This window comes from Vanellus vanellus (assembly GCF_965231255.1).
Source record: "Vanellus vanellus genome assembly, chromosome: 8".
Taxonomy (NCBI): Eukaryota; Metazoa; Chordata; class Aves; order Charadriiformes; family Charadriidae; genus Vanellus; species Vanellus vanellus.
This window is the reverse complement of record NC_138913.1, coordinates 13,678,207-13,701,897: the sequence shown is the minus strand read 5'-3', so window position 1 is coordinate 13,701,897 and position 23,691 is coordinate 13,678,207. Positions and strand designations below refer to the sequence as shown.

The window sequence follows — 23,691 nt, the reverse complement described above, 5'->3', positions numbered from 1 at the left end:
TCCCCTCCGGTCCCCTCCCACCACCCCGCAGATACCCGTCCCCAGCCACGCACCCCGTCTCAGGGGGCAGCAGGCAGAGAACAGTGCTCACGGGGGACATGCCCGAGTGCTCATACTGTGGGAGACCACCTGAAATTCCCCAAAAGGTTGAATCCGGAGCATCCACTAGATTCTCCCATCTTTAGGAAAATGAGGTTGTTCATTCATGCAACAATACTTCAGCATCTCGCTTGAGGCTCCCCGGAGATTTTAACTCAGAACTACCTTGATCGGGATGTAGTATCTGCTTTAGGAATACTCCTACCTAACACGGCCAGCAAAGACACAACGATAACAGAAACAACACTGACATTTTCCCATGCTACTTTTGCACTGTCAAACAGTTGTAAACTTTAGAATCTCACATCTGAGAGCTTTTACATTTCAGTTTCGTATCTACAGACTTATTTCATCAACAAATGAAGACCTTTTGAGGTTTGGCTTGCAAACACTTTTCCTTTTTTGAAATGAACAACAAAAAAAGAATTAACAGTTTCAAGCGAGAAAAAAACCCTGATGGAAGACTTCAAGAGGCAAGCTGGGAATTATTCTACGCATGTGTTTTGATACAAAGTGATGGCTGTAAAGGAAGTTTGCTAGTCTACTTTATTTTTTTAAATCTTTTTGAAATTAATTTCTTTAAAGACCAGAATCATAAGACTCCTGCAGTCAAATGACCTTACCTTGCATACCCAGCGCAGACTCTGCTTGTCTATCATATCCAGCTTCTCTGCCAAGTTTTTAAACTGAAATTTTAGCAGTACCAAATAAGTTTCAGATGCTAACAATACCTAGTAATTTGCATTTCTGATAAGCTAATTCGCACGGGAAATTTTGCAAGTGAGGCCCTGTGGGCCGCAGTAAGTGCCCGCTGACGGCGGGATCCCACATTATAACATGGGAATGTTCACTGAATGAAATTGCTTCCACAGGGAGCATTTGTTTTGTGTTATTACCCAAAATCTGAGGTACACTCTCAGATACCTTCTTGCAAGCACAAGTTTACACACATACACAGAACATCAGAGAATTTTCCCAACCACAGCACAGTTCCCTTTGAGGCAATGTAACAGGCCAAAAAACATGCTTCACAAGCGTACCAGGGTCCGACCACTGCTCTGATTTCCACAGGATCAGTTTCTTCCAGCTCGTGACTCTGCACATCCCTGTGATATTTTCATAGGCTCTACTGATTAACTGACATTAACACAGCTAATTTACAGGCCATCAGTAAAACTAACTGTGTGGTTTCTCCTTCCTCAAAGGACTTTTCTTTAGGCTCATTTTGCAAATAAAGCCTCCCATGCATGGGGCCTCATGCTGCATTGTTATACTTCATGCATTGGTGTTTGGGTTGGGTTGGTTTATTTGTCTGGGTTGGTGTTTTTTTTTGGGGGGGGGGTTTTGTTTTGTTTTTTTTTTTTTTTTTTTGGGGGGGGGGGGAGGGGGAGTGGAGGGCGACTGGACACAGGCTCTTTTTATCCTGTTCCACTCTCAGACTCTGAAATTGATATCTAGGTCTCCTGGTGTCTCCTTTTGTATTATAAGCACGCAACTACTTAAGCAACCTGTTCGACTATCAAAGAAGAGACAACACTAAAAAACACACACTGTGGGAAGCCCACTGTCATACTGCCCAAACTCACCTAAAGGCTAAGCAACATTAACATTTGGCAGAATAGTGAGGAGCAAACAGAATTAGACTAAAATATTAGTTAAAATTGGAATTGAAAAACATCAGCTTCAATTTCTGAATGTTAGTTAGTAAGTCAAAATTTGACAGCAATATTTTTAATCGTTACAGTGAATGCAGAAGCAGCTCCATGGACAACTTCATTGCGTTTGTTCCCTCCTTCTACAGCTCCACGATCCGCACAGACTGCTTCACATCCTCCCAGCAGGAGGGGAACCCACTGCAAATGAAGTGCTACACTGAAGGTACAAGTATTTTCTTCTACATAAAATACACTCACCCTCTTGCAGGTAATGCAAGTGAGTGTACAAATATGGCCGTGTGTTTGTTCACATGAAACTAAGTCCATTAGTATGACACCAAGTGTCACACCAGCTAGAGACTGTGACAGTGACATAACTAGCAATAATCCTTCCAGCCAATTCTATTCATTACACCAGAACACATTCACCAAAGCTGCACGTAAAAATCTAAGACTTGAATTAGCAAAAAAAACAACTTCGGCATGTGCTTAGTTTTTGGCAGCACTGCTAAGCCCTGTCTGCTGAAGCCGGTATGCCTCTGCGTAAGGGCATTTTGTGAAGCCAAACCTGGACTTAAGAAAGGTCTGATATAATTTTTATTTTAAAGGAAGCCAGAATTTTATTATAAAGGACTCTAGAAATGAACTGGAAAGAAGGCATCCAGGCTTCTGACAGCAAACCCACCCCACCACATACTGCTGCTGTCTCACGTGCCCAACATCGGCCTCAGATGTTGAGCACCAGAACCTGTTCTGCTCATGGACTGCTTTAAGTAAAGCCTAGGTTAGCCATTTCAAACCTCCTCCTAGCCTGGCACAGGGGATTAAACCTTCTAACAATCATCCGTCTCAGGTTCAGCCAAAGAGGAAGGCTGCTGTTTGCTTCCTATTAGCCTCCCAGATCTCACTTGTTTCAAGCCCGCGTGTTTCAGCATGCTCCATCCTACCAGCCAAACTCCAAAAACTCTAACCAGCCAGAGGAAACATGTCTGAAGTAATCAGACACCAACTTTTAGTGCATCTCCTCGTCACTTTTGTTCCCTGCTGAAAGTCAAAGGGTGATGAACTCAACCATGGGGGGGGAAGAACCACAGCAGCACAGATGTCCCTGCTGGCTGGTTCTCTGTATGCTCAATTAAGATAAGCAAATGGCAAAGCAAAAATCCTAAAGCTCTCCAAAATAAGCCTGTTCCCACCAAATCCAGCGTGGTTGAAAGTGAATCAGCTGGAATAGTCCCAGACAAGCCGATCAAGCCGTGCAGCCCCCTAGAGCGCAGATGCATGCTTTGGGTCCTCAGCAATTTGGGATACAGTCACAGGTTCACGTAGCTCCACACCAGCTGAAGATCAAGGAGAGGAAACAGGGTACAAGGAAATGCCAGGCATAAGGCCTAACTCCAAAACTCCTTTTAGTTTCCTCACCTGCAAATAGGGAGATTTCATGGATATCTCAAAGGAAAGTAAATGAGTCATTAGTACAGTACCTGTTACAGCAGAGGGAAGCCAAGCTGGATGATTTTAAGAAAGAAAGAAAAAAAAAAAAGAACACAAAGTTGTTCTGGCAACATAGTCTTTTCAATCAGCAACATCCCAAGCCTGCAATTTAGAGGCAGGGTCAGACCCGGAGGTATAAGATGCTCTGCCACAGACTGCACCAGCCATTCAACACCCTGGAAAGCAGGACACTTTGCTAAATGGTGACAGATTTCCACCCAAATTCTGGCTCATGCCAAAGGGCTGACCTACTTGCAAATTGCCACAAGGTATCGCGAGGGTAAGAGTATATGCGTCAAATATGGGTCTGTCTTCCTAGTCGGGTCACTGAAGGGCTCAGAGGAGATGCAAGCTGGTTGTCTGCACACTCTCATTCTGACAGGCGGCTACAGGAGAAAAAATTTGAGCGATTCAAAGCTAAAAGCAGGTTTAATGTCTTCTGACTTCTCATATGTAACACCTTGGCCCCAGACACATTTTCTTTCCTGTTCCCTCTTTCTCAGCTTAGGGTTTAGATTCAGTGAAATCTACTTAAAGGACAAATAACCCCTGAAGAAGTTCACATAGATATTATTTGTATTTTCCTTGCCTTCCTAAAGCAATACTGAAGACCTAGTTGGACTTTTATTACCTATTAAGCCTTGTACACATGTCCATGACAGATCCCTCTTTTGTTCCCCATACCCCTTGTGGGTGAACTTCCCTACTCATTCCAACAACAACCCTCCAGCTGGCGAGTGCGTTCTGACACAGACTGCAGGACATCTCCAGACAGTGTAGGTTCAATGCAAGCAAGGGATGCTAGACTTATTTCAAAGGGGAGAGCTTCCAGGAGCTTTCTTCCAGGGGGAAAGCTGGCACGTCTGGCTGAGCACTCCTGTCTCCTTAGATCATAGAATCATAGAATTGTCTAGGTTGGAAGAGACCCTTGGGATCGAGTCCAACCATCCACCCTACTCTACAAAGTTCTCCCCTACACCATATCCCCCAACACATCTAAAACGTCTCTTAGACACATCCAGGGATGGTGACTCAACCACCTCCCTGGGCAGTCTATTCCAATGCCCGACCACCCTTTCTGTGAAAAATTCTTTCCTAATGTACAGACACCTTCGGATCCTGAATTTGTGCACGTGACAGCTCAGGGCTCTCCCACGTTAGCCCCCTGTATCTCTACTTCATCCAAAGACACAGGCCAGACAGAGCAAGTGTGAGCCAGTGGGAGCTCTGGGACACCACAGCCCAGCCCAACTTGGAAAATGCAAAAACATCCAGGACCACCCCTGTGAAACCTGGGAGTTCATTACCTATACTGAAACCCACAGCCAAAACATATTAGGTCTTTCCTGAGCCCAGAGCAAGATCCTGTCTGCCTCTGCAATGGACTGAGCAGTTTGAGCAGGTCAATGACTGTGCGGGTATTTTCTTGGCTAGGCATGCCTACCTCAATGTCATGCTGTGACCAAGTCCTGGTCTGACCTCCCTGGCTGTCCCTCGAGTGGGAACCGGCCACTGCACCCCACGGAGCAGGGCTGGCAGCTAACTGGGAGGCCAAGGGTCTCAGCTGTGAACTTGAACGCTCCGATAAAACAAGGGGCCACCAACCAAGTCAATGAGCTGTCCTCTGTGTTTGTGCTCTTGACAAAGACTGAATGGCTCTGATGGAAAAAGGCGATCCCTTTTCTTTCCTACTCACCTCCCTTTTTCCTCCTGTTTATTGCACCTGAGGGAAAGTACAGATACCTCTCCACTTCATCCTTCTAATAAAGTATTAATCACACCTATGGGAGGCGATGGGAGGAAAGACAGAAAGTATTAAATCTGACAGGCTCTCAAAGCAGCAGTGCCAGTGAAATGCATCATTAAGGTGAGTAATTTTCCTGTTTACTTCATAGGCTCTGAGCCCCCCCCCCCCTTTCCTCCCCACCTAAGATGTGGGCAGGACCCATCAAGGCAAAGCTTTGGAAGCAAGCAGCAGCGTCCCCAGTTTCTACATAAACGCTGCAGGCCAAAGAGCAAAGGCAAGTTCCAACTGAGCCCTTGACAGTAATCAAGCACTGCGGCGCCTCTGGTCTTGTCTTGTGCATACCTTGCAAGTAGCATCATGTCTTCCCGCTGAGATTTCACTGGCAGCGCACACAAGCGCCTTGTTCCTTGGCTTCTACCTCAGAAAAAGAAAGTTCTGAACACACACACACACGCCCCTGCCTTTCTGCTCCGAGGGAGACCATTTCCCTCTAAGTCTTCAGCATACTATAAGCGGCCCTTTCAGAACAGATTTATGAATTTGCAAGAAATCTCTTTTGTTCTTGTGCAGAAAGGTTAGCACCAATCCTTGCCAAAAGGGCATTGAGTTTTCTCTATTAACGTCCAGGAAACTTTCCTGAGTCAGATCTTATTACATTTGAAATAAAGCGCAGGTACCAGCAAGTCTCTTCCATGATAACAGCCAGGGCCTGTCCCATTTCCTGATCACATTACGCTCAATTTCCAGAATTACATCTATGCAAATATTGTTCTCCTGCTTGCAGAGCATTTCATTGATAATTAAAGTGAAAAGCCAGCAAAGCTTTTCTGGCCAAGATGGTGAAGGAGGCGACAAACTAACATGCAGACACCAAGCAGGGACAAATTTTCTTGCTCTGTAAGACCACCATCAGATAAGGACCCTCTCGTCCTCCTAGAGGACAGAGGATCCAAACTGAATGAAATAATTTCTGCAAATGTTCCCCGTTTTCTGGATTTACTGACCCAATGAGGCCATACTCTAGTTCTGAGTCACAAAGGAAACAAAGATTAGGAAAGACAAAAATCACACTTAACCGGGCAAGTCATAGTTCTACTGAGCACATAAAGTAACTCAGATCTAAGCTAGATCAATAAAGCATGACAGCACCTCCAGCATACTTTGGATAAACGGTGACTAAGTCAAACCTTTAAACCTTTTATTCATACAATTAAGCTTTGGGGATGAATGGCGAGAAAGTCAGAAGAACATAGTCACTAGCTATTACCAGCATTTGCAAGGTTCTGCGATTTGTATTTTGCCCAGATCCTCCTCTCTCAGCCCTCTCCTTCCATCTTCAGTGACCTAGCTAAGCACAGTCCTTGAGTCAACTCATGCGGTTTCTCCTGAGCCTGCTTTCAAAGTCAAGACATGATTCAGCAAGGTGTTTAAGCAGATGCCTACCTTTAAGGATGGGAGCAGCCTTGCTGACTCCAACAGAACCCAATAGATTTCACAGGGAATATTCACGTGCTAGAGGTTATGCACTCGCTCGAGTGCCTTACTGAACTGAGACCTTGATTTTCCTACATACCGTGGGAAACTGCTTGTCAAGAACCACGCTAAGGAACGCAATAGTGTTGGTGCTGCAGCCATCAGGCCATCAAGACTTCCCCAGCTCCAGAGCGCGGCACCTAAGCCCCAGGCAGCTAGTAAGGTCAATGCTTTGGCATCTTCTCTGCTAGGAAGAGCAACAAGCCCATCCCAGGCTTGGGGTATTCCTCCAGTTTCTCATGCTCGTCAGCAGCTCTGAAGCTACACAACTGCAGCAGCTAGGGAAGACAACCATTCTGCAGAGCAACATTTAGAAAGGGAGGAATGCTTGCAATGAGTTTGGGAAGTGTTAGCAGCAGTCCTTTCTACCCCTCTTATAGAAAATCTTCCCTTTTGTGTCTTCTACCCCCCAAGAGCAGAATGGAAAAACCACATCCCAGTTGACATGCAAGCCACAGGAAGATGTGCAATAACGTGTCACATGAGAAATGGAAGGCTCGAACACAGCATAGTCCATGCCGGTTTTAGCTAATTCTTCGGTTGCTTTATAATTTCAGCAAGTATGCACAAGTGCATAAAACAAGCTTGCATGGACCTGGATGCACTTTGCAGCTGAATCTACAAGCCCGCTAGGCAAACTCATCAAGAATAATTGCCCAAACACTCCATGACAGTTACAGATCTATAAGTTATTGGAAACAGATTACAGTAAGTCTCTCAATACCTACCAATTGATTTAATTCACTCAGTGACTGAAAGATAATCATGTCATTTGCATGACCTAACTGGAAACCTAACAGGAACAAATGTGGATTTAGATGCAAATCCTCATGACCATGTTCTGAAGATGGCTTTCCAAGAAAAACACCAGCTCTTTGTCCCTACAGACCTCGCTACATCTGCGCTGCTCCATTTGCAAACTGCAAGTGCTGAGGACCCCAAGCCATGGATGCTTTGTGAGAAGACCTATCCCATTCAAAGCAAGATCGCTTTCCCAAACAGAAAGCAGTCTTTGTTACCAGATAACAATGAGAACAGGAATAGTTCCCTGGGAAACATAATTTTAAAGTCAGATTTCCCAACTAACCACACCCAATTAGTAAGTAATGCCATGTTTTTGAGTGACTATGGAATCCCAGCAGATTTTTCAGTTTCAATTTTGTGATTTCCTCCATCTTCCCAACAAAAAAAGCAAACCAACTCTCCTCACAGTCTTATATGGGTTGAAGGTAACTAAAGGCAAGCCCCTTCCTCCCCAAAAAGAAATAAAACAAAATGGAGCAAAACAAGACAGAGTTGCAACATCAGAAGAAGTTATTGGCTCACACTGTCCGGCACTCCCGTTTTCCTTACGGCTCATACATGATGCATCAGAGAAAGGCGCAAAGCCTCCACGGACAGAATGTGCTGTTGCCCTGAACAATGCTGTGCAGATGAATTCCTGCCCTTGCAGAAAGCAAACCTTGTCCCGAGATAGCTACCGTGAATCTCATGAGCTTGCACCACTGCAAGTGCTATGAAGGATAAGACTTAAACACAGCCCCTTGGCAGCTCTCAATTTAATGCTATCCAGTTGAGAAGGGGGGAGTAGGGTTGGGACCAACACTGGAAGTCATTTGCAAGTGTCATCTATTGAAGACAATCAACCAGCACCAAAGAAAGCAAGGACTTTGAACCTAAAGTAGCTAACTACCCCTCCAGAATTTTATCAGCCACTGCTATGTAGAGGAAGACATCATTAAACTATTGGCATGACCCAAAAGATTCTTTCCATCCACCAGCTGCACGACTGAACAACAGAAAAGAGTCCAGAAGGAAAAAAAAAAAAAAATATTTAGCTCTCCAGTTGCAGACAGCAAAGTGCCAAGATGCAAAAAAACCTCTTGAATGGGATCAGAGATATGACAAAACACACCACAAGGATGTGACCATGCTCCTGCTATGGCAAGCAGCAGGATCATTATCATGTAAGGTAGCGTGTAAGGTTCCTCTGCACAAAGCACTGGGTAAGATGATATAAGCCCAGTTTAACAAACCATAGAGGCAACAGATTGAAACAATCCAGAGGGAGACACTTGGGAAGAAGCAGGCTGGTGAGGGAGGAGAAGCCCTAGTCACAGCACACCAGCTACCTGACCCTGGAGGACAGCAAATGATAGAAACCCATCTAGACTGTAACTGTTGCCACATATTTCTTATTTAAATGCAATTTGTTTAATCTCAAGTCGGATTCAACCATCAAAGGCTCTCTTCTGTAGCACACTGACAGTTCACTCTAAATCTCTGCACCTTTAATCCTTTAATTAGCCAAGAAAAATGCGATCTCAACTCTTCCACCAACCTAAGCTAATTTTCTGCATGGAGCTTCCAACTCCTGTAGGTTACAGGTTTTAGCTGCTCATGTAGCCAAGGGGAAAAAACAAAACAAAACAACCCCCCCACCCCATTCCCACACAGGCTGATGTGTGCTTCTCCATGTGCTGCCTCTCCAACGAGCAAGCTCCATGAAAAGTCCTTGCAAAACCAAGAGGGACCCATTTCACATTGCAGTAGTGGGCTGGGAGGCATAATTATACCACACAATTCAGAGAAACAGCAAACAGATTTCGATGTGTGGTACAGGGCTGGCTGAAGGAATCTGGGGACAAGGTGACGTTTGCACAGGAGAGGGATAAAACCAGAGAGTTAAGCTCATGCTTGAGTAACACAGTGTCATTCCCACCATGTCGCTTTGGCCACCTTCATCAGTGATTTTGAGATGGGAGCTCCAAAGCAAGCAAACAACCCCCCCCGATAGCCAACCATTTTGGAAGCTCTCTGCAAAACTGGATTTCTTCACGGATGAGCTCTTGCTATTGCTCAAGAGTGTCACGGCAACACAGCTCTGAAGGCGGAAAAGGAAGATCACATGAGTCACCAGTGCATCAGGACAGAGACCCACTCAGGCAACTTGAATTACACATGAAGCTTTTCACGCACTCCAGCACCGCGAACTCAAGGAAAGGCTGCCCTCTCGTCTGAAGCCCTAAGCACGAGGAGCGAGGTCCAACCTGCACCTGAACACAGCCCTGACTGCCTCTCTAGGTCAGGATGCTCCTGGCAGGGCAAGGCAAAAAGCAACCCGTGCTCTTGCTCAAGGCCTGCCCATAGCTCAGCCGCAGGGACTTACTGGCTTGCCACATGCTAACCCAGTGCGTGACACGCAGGAGAACGGAGTTCAGACAGGGCCGAGCCATCTCTGCACAGCCCCCAGACTGTCACGCTGAAGCTGCAACGTGCCAGTGAGCTAATGAACCTGACCTGTTGCCGCAGCACCGCACAGAGACAGCGGTTCTCCCTCTAGGTGCAGCCTGATGAGTCCACGCGGCGCAGCACAGAGCCTGAGGCTACCCCTAGCACGGGTGTCCACCTGCCGAGCACGGACAAGCCGTAGGAGGCCTTCCTGGTAGTCAGCCAGGGAACGCAGGTGAACGACAGCACTGAGAGTCACTAGGGACTTGACAAATGCATGTGAACACAGGAGTAAAAGTAACCTCCGATGAGCGAACACGCAATGGAAGAGCCCTATCTACATCAAAGGCAGAGGATGGGCATTTCTGCGTCTTGCAATTCCTTAATTCGCTTGTGCGTTTGGGCCTTCAAAAACATCAGCGCATGACCAGGGCTGCCTTGTTTAAGCAAACACTTTTGGCAAAGTCACGGCAGGATTTGGTGCAAGAAAAAAAAAAAATAAAAATTGTGGCCCATGTAGTATTACAGCCTCATCCATGTAGAACAGAGCGCTTCGAATGTGCGCCTTTTTCCTTTGGTAGCATTTTAGAGGCACTACGTTCACATTTTCTGCCTTACTCAGCCCAAATCAGCTCCACCCAGCTCCCCAACAAGGAATCCAGCCCATAAGACAAGTTAAAAAAAAAAAAAAAAAAAAAAAAAAAAAGAGATCTGAGCAAGAGTTGCTACACTCCATGGACAACAGATCGCAGTCACACACAGTCTGCACATTCAAAACTCACATTAGTTATATGTGCAAAGCAGAAATACAGTTGCATGTGCATCTCGGGGGTCGGCTTAAAAAAAAAAAAAAACCCACACCCAAAACCACAGAGCTCAGTATGATGACGAGAACCATCAGTATGACAATATGAGAACCTCAATATGAGAGCCTATATTACCAACCTCACCACTTCAGCGGCTCCTGAGTCATATAACTGTTCTACGCTGCCACAGGCCTTGAGAAAGAGGCATTTGAAGTGCACAGTTAAAGGCAGGCAAACGAGCTCTGCAAACTGCAGTTGTTAGATGTTCATTCCACATTCAGTTCTTCCAGAACAAAGAGGAAGGGAGTAGCTGGCAACGAGCATTTGACTGGGAAGCTGCATTCTGGTGTCCAGGCACCCAGCCTGGTAACCGAATCTCTGCGTGCTCTTTGATCAATGTATTACAGAACATCCTTCCACCGACAGTCCTCAGGGTGGGTACGCAAAGGTACTGAACGATTACCAGATTCGCTCCAGGCCAGAAAGCAAGCTCATTTTGCAGCACCAAGATGAGTAGGGTTTTTTCCTCTTGTCTTTTAAGAAAGAAAGGAAAAAAAAAAAAATTCTACAGTGCTCTGAAAGCAGCTAATCAAATTATTAAAGTGCTTAAAAGTTTAATGAAGAAATCAAAGCTATTAAGCAAACATTCAGCTTGATGTCTCTTTCCCTTCTTACCCACCCTTCCCTCAATGCATTCAAAACCTCTTTTTGCTGTGCTACAACATGTTTGAACAGGTACTGAGATACAAACAAGTCTTGGCCCCATCTCATACAGAATGGATTGGTTGCAGATGTTCTCCTGCAAGCTACATCTTGCCTCCTGCAAGAGCATTCATCTCCAAAACACATCATTTCACCTACTTTGCCTGAAGCCAAAACTCAAAGGTTATTTAATTTTTATTTTTTTTTTTTATTAACTCTAACATACCTACAGCTGTGCAAGCAAAACCCATCTGGTTTTTCAAGGCACAAAGAGAAGAGCGACTGAGTTTAGATAAATGTAACCAAGTTGGGGCAGTCATCTTTCTGTTCACCTCTGCAGCAGCCAACAGCAATGTCAGGGGTGCAATAAAACAAAAACCTGCTATATTTCAGAGAAGCCTGACATATTTCACTATCTGCCTAGGACAAGTCAGACATGAGCTCATACAGTGGCAGGTGAGTCAGTGACGAGTCAGACAAGAGCTCCTTAATTAAGCTTTAGGGGCAGATGATCCCTCGAAGGTGTAATCAGATTGGTATGGCCAGTGGAAAAATAAATTTAAAAAAAACTAAAAAAAAAAAAAAAAAAAAAAGGCAAGTCGAGTGAAGTGTTACACCCTTGCTGAGCCATGCCAGGCAGGCTGAAGGGCACAAAGCCAGAGAGCCCCCAGCACGCAGGAATACCTGACCATCCCGCACCGCTCCCCGGCAGACAGTGCCTGCCCGCACGCTCAGCCCTGCTGCTCCCGGCAGCAGAGAAATGCCGATTTCCCCAGCGAGCAGGTTATGCTGGGGTCACACTGCAGATGCGGGGTGATCCAGGGGGGTCCAGGGTAAGGTGCACCCCAGGAGTTTGACTTTCAGAGGCGAGGGAGTGGTTGGCGACAGCTCAGACCTGGGTGGCAGAGGGGGAAGCGGTTACAAGTTAGTCATTCCCAACCACTCGCCAACAGAGTCAACCTTGACCACATGCTTTATCAACCCTTCAAATGTGACCAAGCCACCCCACTTAAAAGAAAGACCCCAGGAGTTCTGCGTTTAGGAAGTTTCCCTGAAATAAGTTGCAAGCCACACATCAGACTATCAGTGTATTGAAACAAAATAACCCCATTAAGCAGATTGTGATCAGCAGGGTGACTAACAGCATCGGAGCGCTTTTGTGCTCACATCGTCAGACATGCAGCATGGCAATGGTTTTCTTCCAGCGCGTGTCCCTGCAAACTCAACCTGGAACTCGGCTCATCCGTGGAGCTGCTCCTCCCATCGGCCAGCGACCATGCTGCAGCACTGCCTCTGAACACCAGCAGCACCAGAGCAACCCAGTTCTCCTCATCTTGCACAGATCAGTCTGCTGAAAAACAAACTCAGAAAGACAGACGCCAACTTCTGTGCCCCTTTTAAGGGGCATAGCAAAGGAAATTGGCAAAAGAGACTCAGAGAAGTCAGCACACAAAAGGGATGCCTAATAGAGGTCAAACTTGTTAATTCCTTATAGAAGCCGTATTACGGAGCAATCGGTCCACATGCTTTGTCTTTGTCAGACCTTACAGAACTAACAATGACTCTTCTGAGGCTTCTCCCAAGGTCCTCACCACTTCCTTTATAGGCACCAGTACTGTGGAAAGATTTTAGTGAGATACCTAGAAATCATAGAATGGTTAGAGTTGGAAGGGACCTTAAAGATCACCTAGTTCCAACCCCCCTGCCATGGACAGGGACACCTCCTACTGGACCAGGTTGCTCAAAGCCCCATCCAGCCTGGCCTCAAACATCTCCAGGGATGGGACATCCACAACCCTTTGGGCCACCTGTCCCAGTGTCTCACCACCCTCAAAATAAGGAATTTCTTCCTAATATGTAATCTAGATCTACCCTCTTTCAGTTTAAGATCGTTACCCCTCGTCCTATCACTACAATCCCTGATAAAAAGTCCCTCTCCATCTTTCCTGTACGCCCCATTTAGGTACTGAAAGGCTGCTGTAAGGTCTCCCTGGAGCCTTCTATTCTCCAGGCACAGACTCTTTTGTTGGAGTCCCTTTTGCTCATACGCCTACACAAACCCACCAAGGATGGGTCAGAAAAAAATGACTAAGTACCAATAACACGAGCGGTTTGCAGCAGAAGAGACGGGAGACAAGGAACTCATCGCAAACCCAGCCACCACCTCGCTGATTAATGAGCAGGTGTCACTCAGTGCTCAGCCACCCGACAAACATCTCGCAGGAAGACTTTTCCTCTCCCACCCATGGCAATGCTGACACTCAAATGCAAACAGAGCGGGTGTGCTGTCTGCCCTGCGAACACCCTCCAGGCTGGGCACCGAGCCCAGCGGCACTGCTCCCATCCCTTCCCCACGGGAATCCCTTCCAGCCCCACATTTTAAAGGGGAAGATGTCCAAGGAGCTCCGGATGCAGGTTGGATAGCAAACCCGGGCTCACTCTGCTCCCCTTGCAAGGTCAGGAGCAAGTGAGGTCCCCACCACAGCTCACAGGGTTGAGCTAGTAAACCCCGACAAGTGGTAGGGGGGGTTTGCTGAGGCTCAGCATCTCAGCTGATGTAGAATCATAGAATGGTTTAGGTTGGAAAGGACCTTGAAGGTCATCGAGTTCCAACCCCCCTGCCATAGGCAGGGACACCTCTCACTAGACCAGGTTGTCCAAGGCCACATCCAGCCTGGCCTTGGAACACTTCCAGGGATGGGGCCTCAACAACCTCTCTGGGCAACCTGTTCCAGTGCCTCACCACCCTCAGAGTGAAAAACTTCTTCCTAATGTTCAATCTGAACCTGCCCTCTTCTAGTTTAAAGCCATTCCCTCTCGTCCTATCACTACATGCCCAAGTAAAAAGCCCTTCCCCAGCTCTCCTGTAGGCCCCCTTTAGGTACTGGTGCAGCGTTGTGCTCTGGCTACATAACAAGGGGCTCTCCTTCATGCTGTAGCCCTCAAACGGCCTCTGCATTAGTACTTTTCACACCTAGTGGGCCTGATGGTGGTAAAGCTCGAGATCTCAAGCAGGGGAAGCAATAATCCAACCGGCACCCAGGCAGTTTCAAGCTTTAGCCCAGAGATATGTTTTGGTTCCTTCAAAAGTTAGTTCATAAAAAGACTTTAATGCCCTGTAAATAACTAAAAATAAGAGACCTGAAAGCTAAAGCTAGTGACACGGGATGCATAGCGAGCAGCAGCCCCCCGCTGCCCCCCCAGGCACTTCACATCAGAGGTATAAGTGCTTTACAACACAGGATCACGGTGACACAGCCCCATATCTGAGGGTGGGTGTGTGGAAAGGGGGAAGAGGGGGAAGAGAGGGAACAGAGGTAGAGGGAATAGCTTGCACAACGTTACCCAGATTACATCTAAATCACAGGGCAGGAGGAGCTCCGAGGCTGGGCTCAGAGCCAAACCCGCTGCTCACCGATGCTGCTCCCCAGCAGTGCATCTCCGGGCAGCACCGCTTCTTTCCCGGCAGGAAAGCGGGACGTACCCCCGGGGCACACAACAGGCAGGGAGGAGAGCCCCGAGCCACGGCCCCTGCAGCGATGCTGCCCTCCCCGCTTCTCTCGGCCCTGCGAGGCAGCGTGGCCATCGCGGCTAACGGGGAAAATAGCACTTGGGTCTAAATTTTCCGGCTCTATCTCCTTCGTTCAGGGAAGACAGGTCAGCCTGGCAGTGCTGTTTTCCTGCCCTTCCTCTAGCTTTCTGTAAAGCTGAATTTAGATGAATTTCAGCAGCTAACATGTATCAGCAGATCATAAAACACTCCTTTTTATCAGGCAAGTAATATTTTGCTCTCCAAAAAAAACAAACCACAACAAAAAAAAAAAAACACCCAACAAAACCCACCAAACAACTCTCATAGAATACACCTGAAAAAATGAGGTAGAAGTAGCACTCTCCTCCCGTGGCTCCACCAAGTTTTGCTCCAATATTTAAGTGTTATCTTTAACAACTGGAAACGATAAAGTTTGTATTAATACACAGGTCTATTTGCAAGAGGATCTAAGCTCTTATTTGGGTAGCTATTCTATTGTGTTTACAATAACAGATCTGACACACCTGCACAGCAAAACCTCATGAAAAGATTTCCATTGCATAATAAAGTTCATGCTCTTTCCATACAGAAGCCATCCCTACCCAGGACACTTTTTTTTTTTTTTTTTTAAAAAAACAAAGGAGGACATTTCTTCATAGCACATGATCTGCTAAGCACTGGAGCTGAACCCTCAGTATACAGAGCATCACCAATGCGACACACAGAGAATTATCTGTGCTTCAGCACACCACCAAACTGCTGCTTGTTCTGTATCAAGTTGGCAGGGAACTAATATCTGTGACAACTGCGATATTTCAGCTGACCTAAGGAAAGGCATGACCATGCCCAAGGGCGGTCTTTGTCTGCAAGGTGAGCAATACTCCTTGCACCAGCCTCCCTGAAAACTTTTACCCCAAAGTAACTTAAATAGTTAGGCAAATATTTTTGCACAAAGTTTTTTTTTTTTGCAGGGTTGAAGCATCTTCTAATAGTGCAGTTTTTTGAGGCAGTTTGACTTATACAGCTCAGTGGTATGGGGGAAACTGGCAACTTTTTCAGAAACCCTCCTTGCCCCGGGGCGGGCTGCCTTCCTTCTGGCCCAGCTTGCCGTGACCTCTGGAAAGGTAAGGAGGCGACTCTGCTGATGTCTCCTTTGAGCTCTGCTGGGCTGCTTTGCATGCTTAGCACTTGTGAAATCCAGGAGAGCTCAGCAGCTTTTACAAGCCAGCCTAGAGGCAGTGCCCATGCTGAACACTACAAGGGGGAAAAAAAAAAAACAAACAAAAAAACCAAAAGAACAAAACAAAATCCCAACCCAAACATTAAAAAAAAAAAGAAAAAAAAAAAAAAAACACACTCCAAAAAACTACTGGTTTGGAAATTTTGGCACTTCTGGCACCTTGGTTTCCCTTCTCTAAAATGGCGACTACACTCCTGATTTGCCTACCGAGCAAAGGTGTTTGCTGATTAGGGAAGTAGTGTTTGTGAAGCACTTTGAAGATTTAAAGTACTACATTAATCCTACATGTTGTTCTTCATAGAAGCCAATTTTTAACTAAGAGGAGGAAAAAAAAAAAAAAAAAGAAGGTGATTTAAGTAGTGACCCTCCCCTTCTTCAAGATGTTCACTCATCTCCCAACATCAGCTATTCTTATCTGTAAATGTTTTTTTAACCCTTCCTTCTCATAGTTCTCAGAAACCACAAGTCACATTCAGCTTATATTTGAAAAATGGCTTCTTTCCAGGCTGTGGCTGTTTCTTGTAAAGTTAATTCCTTTGGTAATACTGCTGGAGGCACATTGGTATGTTTGGTGTGTGTGTATACATATATATTTTCCCCCTTTTCACACGGTGTTGTTTTTATATATGTGTAGTGAAAGATACCTAATCCAGGATTATGATTCTCTTTATTCCTTTCTCATGAAAGTAGGTGGGGCTTTTTTGTGCAAGTCGCATCGATGAAAATTATGTTTAATTAACACTTTTTCCTCTCCACATAGACACAAAAAAAAATTCTCATTAAGAACCAAAAAAAGTTTCTTGCACTTAATTCTCTCCCTCTGATTTTTTCTCAAAAAAAAAAAAAAACTAAAAACTTAAGACAACTTTTTCAGGGGCGGGCAGTGTGATGCCAGTACAACTAGAAATTGCTTGTGCAAAACAGCAGAGGGATCTGCTGCCCCTGTGGAGGACACAACCCCTCTCCACGACTATTTTCCCCCTCTCCTCCTGTGTCTGACCCTAATGTCTCAGTGTTTTTCACTTGCAGATCCTGGGAAGCCTGAAGCAAGCTCTAACTGGTCTCCTGTTATGCTGGGAGGGAATCAGCCACAAACACGGTGACCAAAAGTCTAATCCTAGTTGAAAGAGAGGGATATTCACACTGCCTGAAGCCCCCAGTGGGGTGGGCACACCGGGTGCCCAACACTGACTGTGCTGTTTGAAGAGCAGAGCACACACCATTGCAAGGCGGGAGACCCAAGTCTTCCGTTTCCAGTGCTGGCAGAAACGAATTTGTATAATCAGTAAATAACTTCGCTTCTCATCCTTCCTAGGCATCGCTTAGCAGCGTGGGGTACGGACTGCCCCTTCCAGCGGGCTCGTACACCACAGCACAGCCCTGTCATCACAGGGCGGGCTGGTCTAACAGAGACCATACAGCAAAACTCCTTACCACAGCAACAGCGGTTCATATAGGGAAGCTCTAATGCCTTGGTGGGATTTACTAAACAATAAGGGATACAAAAAGGAAAAGAAAAAAAAAAAAAAAAAGAAAAAAGCACCAACCCAAGACAGTTCACATCACAAGATATTTTCTGGAGACTATTACACAGATCTGTACAGCTGTTTGTAAGGAGTAACAGAAGATAACTGCTAATGAAAACAAAATATACATGACAAAGAGACTAAGGGGAAAAAAGCACAATGACATTCTAATGGGAACCTAATGCACTCAGATCTTCTTTTACTCAAGCATAAAAACCCAAACAGAAGCCAGGAGGCCCCTCCTGGCTGGTTCTCACAGGTGAACTGGTTCTTCCCAGCTTCACTAGCTTGAAAACGCCTCCCTGCCGTGAGAAAGGCACCTCCTTCAAAGGCAAGCCCGACTCCTCTCTTTCCAGGTAGATGACCTAGGACAGGTTGCATATGCCTCAACAGCCTTAGCATTATGCCCCGTAACATCACATGGGGGGAAAAGGCACTTCGCAAGCTCTTCAAGGAGGAAAGCGTGATCACCACCTCTCCGTGCTCGAGAGCGATGGTGGCAATCGCCACCGGCCCTGCCTCCCTGCCTGCTCTGGGCCAAGAGGCTGTGCGCACTGGAAACGGCCTCTTCAGGCAGGCACGGCTGCAGAGAGCTTGAGGAAGCCAATTCTTGCCACTTCTCACCCGAGACAAATGCCCAAATATGGAAGCACTCCTGCTCCCCAGAGATCAGCGAGGAGCCCAGCCCTTAGCTCACACCATTGCATCAGCGCTCGCAGCCTGCGGCCCCTGCGCCTCCAGGCTGCACCCCCGTCTCCTCCTCCGCTGCCTTCTCCTTTCAGATCGCCTCTCTCCCTTTGGATTACAGGCACTGGTTCCCTTCCTCACTCCTGCTGTAAGGAGGGGGGTTATCACCAGCAAAATTAACTTTGCTGGGCAACCAGCTGGGCTGAAGAGAAAGCCAACATTTAGAGCAGTGGAAGGATTAGCAGCAGCGTGGCCCGTCGGTGGCCGATGTCAGTGCTCAGCAAGATCTGAGCACTGGAACAGGCTGCCCAGGGAGGTTGTGGAGTCTCCTTCTCTGGAGACATTCAAAACTCACCTGGACGCCTTCCTGTGCAACCTCATCTAGGTGTTCCTGCTCCGACAGGGGGATTGGACTAGATGATCTTTGAGGTCCCTTCCAATCCCTAGCATACTGTGATACTGTGATCTGCAGACTCGTTTGTGCAGAAGGTCTATCTTCTCAGCTGTCCCGTGCAAACTCCTAAAGCCTACATCAGTGCTGACGAGGAGCCTCTGAGGACAGGGAAATCCTGTAACAAACCCACTTCCACTCGCCTTTCCCCTGGCAGCTTTAAAAATAAAAGGTGAAATTGGAAAGCTCAAACTGCACTGACCAACACACCACCAAGGAACAACTAAGCTACATTTTCACATGAACACCGAGCGCAGCCCCACATGTATGTTCCTTGGGAGAGTCACCAGCCTTTAAAAAAAGTTTTCACACATGATGCAGTTGGAGTCAATACGGGACACTACCAGTGCTGTTGAAACAATGCGCTATTTGAACAGATTATTTAAGAGAACACTGAACACATAATTAAGGACTGTTGAGTCAAAGCGATGCTCACATCTAATTGCCCTCTCACTGCTTCACTATGCTTGTGCACAATCCTCTAATTAATTTTATAGACATTGGGGAAAAAAGTTTCCCAATTTTACTGGGTGGTTCAGGACACAGAATATATTTAAAATGAAAAGGGAATTAATCAATTTGAAATAAAAAGACTGAGAAAACCCAGCCAAGGAATCTCTACTCTCAACCACGGAAACCTGTTATTGCTCATGTGGACAAATTTAAGTGCATTCCTTTCACCTTCCTTAAAGCACAGCTTTCCCAAATCCACTAACCCCAGCCAGCACAATCCATTACTTGCTTTCATGCATGTTGCGCAGGCTGTTATCCAGCTTTGCTAGCAAAGAAAGTCTGACATCTGAACATTTTCGTATAGCTGTAGGTACAGCTGAGTTTATCGAGAACAGGACAAGCAGCGCGCCCGACTGGAACACGGATTGCAGCTTTGCAGAGCTCTGTGTTTCATAACACAGCCCTGCAAGGACCAACCCAGCGCAGCTCCAGCCTACTGCAGGGCATGAGAATAAAATGCTAAACTCGGGTATTGCCAACGCTTGAATTATGCAAGTCTTGCAGGGCTGGGTGTCTTCAGCAGAATTGAAAATTTGCAAATAGCTTCAAGTTTGTTTTTTTGTTTTTTTTTTTAAATGAAAACCAAAATTTATTTCTGCTTTCTTTTTCCTTAACCCTCATGACTACCAAAAAAAAAAAAAAAACAACCAAACTTTAAAAGATTTAGTAGATGCACCCTAAAGGCTCAAAAACCTGGGGGAAAATAAGAAGAACCTGTTTGTCTTTAAAAGGAGTCTCATGACTTATAAGGTGGTATCTTGCTTATGGGGATGGGTGGGTCCAATTTTTTTTTTTTTTGATAGCTCATGTTTGGCAGTAATGTTAACTTTTACTTACCTTGACATACAATTTTAATTTTTACTTTCCTACTGCAATCATGTTCTTCCCCATGTAACAGGTTCTGCTAGTGACAGGTGATTGCCAAATCTTTTTTTAAGAGGGAAAAGCCAGTGCAGTTGTTTATTTATTTATTTGCACTCGGAGTGGGTGGGGAAGTTCATCACACAATTTACTGCCACAAAGAAAAAAAAAAAAAAAAAAATCTGAGGTGGCACACTGTTGAAGTGCCTTGTTTTTCTCTGCTGCAGAAATGGGAGGGGATATCACAAAACATGGAAATATCCCACAATAAATGACACACAGTTCTGGATAAGTTCTTAATTCACCCAATTCATACAGCTTCTCGCTCAACCTCGGTGACCTACTCTCTATCTCGGCATTATAAAGCGATAACTGCTTGTTCTTTCGCAGCATGGTTTTCAAGAAGGTTTTATTGTACCACGAGTACGCACGTGAGAAACTTTGCTCAATTCAGACTGCTAAGGCTTTTGTTTTTAAACACTTCAGTAGAGTTTCAATTGTTAAAGATTTTCCTTCTGAAAAGACGGATTAGCCTGCTTATATTCTTGTGTTCTCAGGTCATTAATTAAGAAAAATAATCAAGGATGCTTATGAAGTCCTCTGCAATCCAATCTCAATTTGTCATCATTAATTAGCTCAACATTGCATACAAATGAAGAGCTAACCTGATTAGACAGCGTGTTTTACTGGAATTCCTACTTAAGGTCATGAAAGACTTCAGAGAGAAAATTTGTAATATTTTCAAAGTGAACTGCTCATACATATGAAATCACCCTCTCCCCTAGGAGCAACTAGAGTTTCTCTCTGCAATTTTGGCCAATTTTTTCTCCCCCCTCTCCCCACCCCCTTCCCCAGTTAGAAGCCCATCACAAACCTGAGCAGAGAAGCAGTCCTGATGTTACCCCCCCGGCCCTTCCAGCCTATCCTATACAAATACTGCTGATTTGGCAAAGGATGCCCACTGTCCTAGGACAATAAGCTTGCCCCATAAAGCGAGTCTGGAGAACTTGAAAAATCAGATTTTAGGAGAATATATTATTTTAGGGCTGTTTTCAGAGACCCAGCATTTAGCTACTGCACAAAGCGACAGAGAAATCTGACGCATCTTCACAGATCTCTCATCCTCCCATCAAAGCAGCTCTTGCTTTTTTAGAGAAATAACCCAGTCCTCTTACCAAGCCCACAACCTTCATTCCCGTGGCCTAATCTGACATGACTCAGCCCAGAGGAAGCTCAGAGGAGCTCCAGTGAAGTGCGCTGTCAGCCAGGACACCGGATCCCCTGCCAGTCACCACCGAGCCTTCCCAGTAGGGCAAGGTGGGTCAGCCTGGCTCATCCATTCCCAAACAGGGGAAAGTGCGATACAATGGATTTCCTTACTTAATACTGTTGCCCTGGGGAATGGCAAGAGGGGAAAAAAAGAACTAAGAAACAAGGCTTTCAAGTTTGGGGCTCTTAATAAGGGTGGGGCCATCTAGTAATTAAGCTTTTAATAGGTCACTGCAGTGGAAGAAACTCTTCCAGTTGGGTAAGTTCCTAATCCATCATTAAAAAAAGACGACAAGCATTAATCAAAGCATATGAAGTCACATGGGGGGGGGGGGGGGGGGGGGGGAGCGAATGAGCAACTCCGAGAACTTGCTATTGCTGAGAGGATGGGGCAATCATTCCTTCTTTCATCAACACTTCACGCATGTTTCCACATTTCTCAGGACAGCAGCGGGAAAGAGAGCCTTCACGTCCTTCCCCACCCACCCCACCGATAAAGCTGTCGAACGCATATTACCAACCACTCAAGAGCCCATGTGAAATGAGTTGGTGGATTAATTAGCAGAAGGGCAGAGCTCTCAAGATGGAAAGATGCTCTACTGTGAAAAGCGTATTGATTGAAGGTCCCCAGCCACCACCACAAGGCTGTCATCATCCACTGCGAACATACAGCACGCTGCCAGCTCCTGCACGAGCAGCTAAATCTGGGTCACTTGGCTCAGCGCAGGGACACCTGAACCACGCTCGCTCCTCCCTGATCAGAAAGCTGTCTGGGACCCCATTCCTTTGGTGAAACGTAGAGACTTATCCCTAGACAGACTGCAACAGGCACAGGGAGCACATCATCTGTTGGTACCGTGGCCCACAACGGGGCAAACGAAAAGGAGGGGAATCTAAACGTGCCCACCCCCAGGCTGCACACCAAGGAGCAGTTTTTCAGGGTTTTTTTTGTTTGTTTGGCTTTTTTTTTTTTTTTAAAAAAAAAAAAAAAAGCTTGCATGTGATCCGATCTTTGACTACTACCCAGATCTACATTAAAACACAGCCTCTACTTCTACCCCAGAAAGCCACTATCACTACAGGGGAACACCTCAAGTGCTTGCTTTACTTTAAGCTTGCGAGTAACTCGCTTGTCTTCAGCTCTGCTGGAACAGCTTACTACACATGTTCAAACCTCATTTCAAAAGACCGCTTTTCGTAGTTGAAAGGGCAGCATCAAACGCTCCGGTTCCCTGCAGCTGCATTAGATAATTCTTTGTACCATACATATCAAAAGAGAACATCTTTTAATATCTCCTTCAAAGGACCCCCTCCTGAGGAGTCTGCAAAAGTCCAAGGGCAGAATTTTCATGCTCCAAGGAATGGAAAGTAGAACTGACCGACGATTTCCTTACTTAAAGGGAAGTGAAAAATAAATAGTGTGCGTAGTGTAAGAATTGAAGAAACCTGGACATGAAAACAAGCGTGAATTAAAGCAGGGCTTCAGTCCCAATGCAGATAAGGAAAAGGAGCAATTGCAACCTCATTTAAGTCCTTTACCCTTTTATGCATAAACAAATGAAAAATTTGGTCTTGAGCAGACCTATCCCATTTTAACCTCATAAAACACAATTTCCTGAACAAAGTTATTGTTACAAGTTTTAGACACACTTTAGTAGAAAAGTCTTTTAAAATACAAAGGATGCAAACTTACACTGATTTATTGTCACCTGGTATCTTTTTCCCTGTGGGGCACATGGGCTCCACTGCTTTGCTGGCAACAGTGCCTGGGAGATTTTTTTTGTTAGTTGCAATTCCTTCTAGATTGTATTTAAATATGAGATCGAAATAGTTCCTCAGATTAGAAAAGAAAAAGCCCCACGCTATTTTAATGCTCTTAGCTTTTGGTAAGAAGTGTACCTTTTTTAGTAAAAAGTGTACCTTATTTTTTTTAAGGAAAAGAAAAAGTTGAGGTTTTTTTTCAAAAAAAACTCAAGTCCCTGCTTTTATTCAGGTAGCGTGAAGCAGGGCATTATTCACCGCACTTATTCCAAGTGCTTGAAGAAGAGGAAGGCAAATATTGAATGTATTTAAGACAGTAATAGCCTCCACTGCAAACATCTCTATTCTAGAGCCCTAAACCACAACAGGACATACAGCTCCAACAGTACCGTGTCCTGGACTGCAAAGTTTCTACAGCTTGAACAATCAAGACAGCACCACCAAAAATCAAGAGCTGGCCTTCAAGCTCCATACATATTTTTTTGTAAGAAAGGGCCTACTCTGACAGCAAAAAGTAGAGTGTTAAGTTTAAAAAAAAAAAAAAAACCAAATAAACAAACCAACCCACACCAAACCCTCCCCCC

The 23,691-nt window shown here is 45.6% G+C and overlaps 1 protein-coding gene across 6 annotated transcripts in view; it reads right to left on the bottom strand.

The window, feature by feature from the left end:
* Positions 1 to 23,691, bottom strand: part of TP63 (tumor protein p63) — a gene marked incomplete at both ends in the record, with an annotated part of 106,052 nt that overhangs the window by 26,830 nt on the left and 55,531 nt on the right. The gene's annotated exons all lie outside the window — the stretch shown is intronic.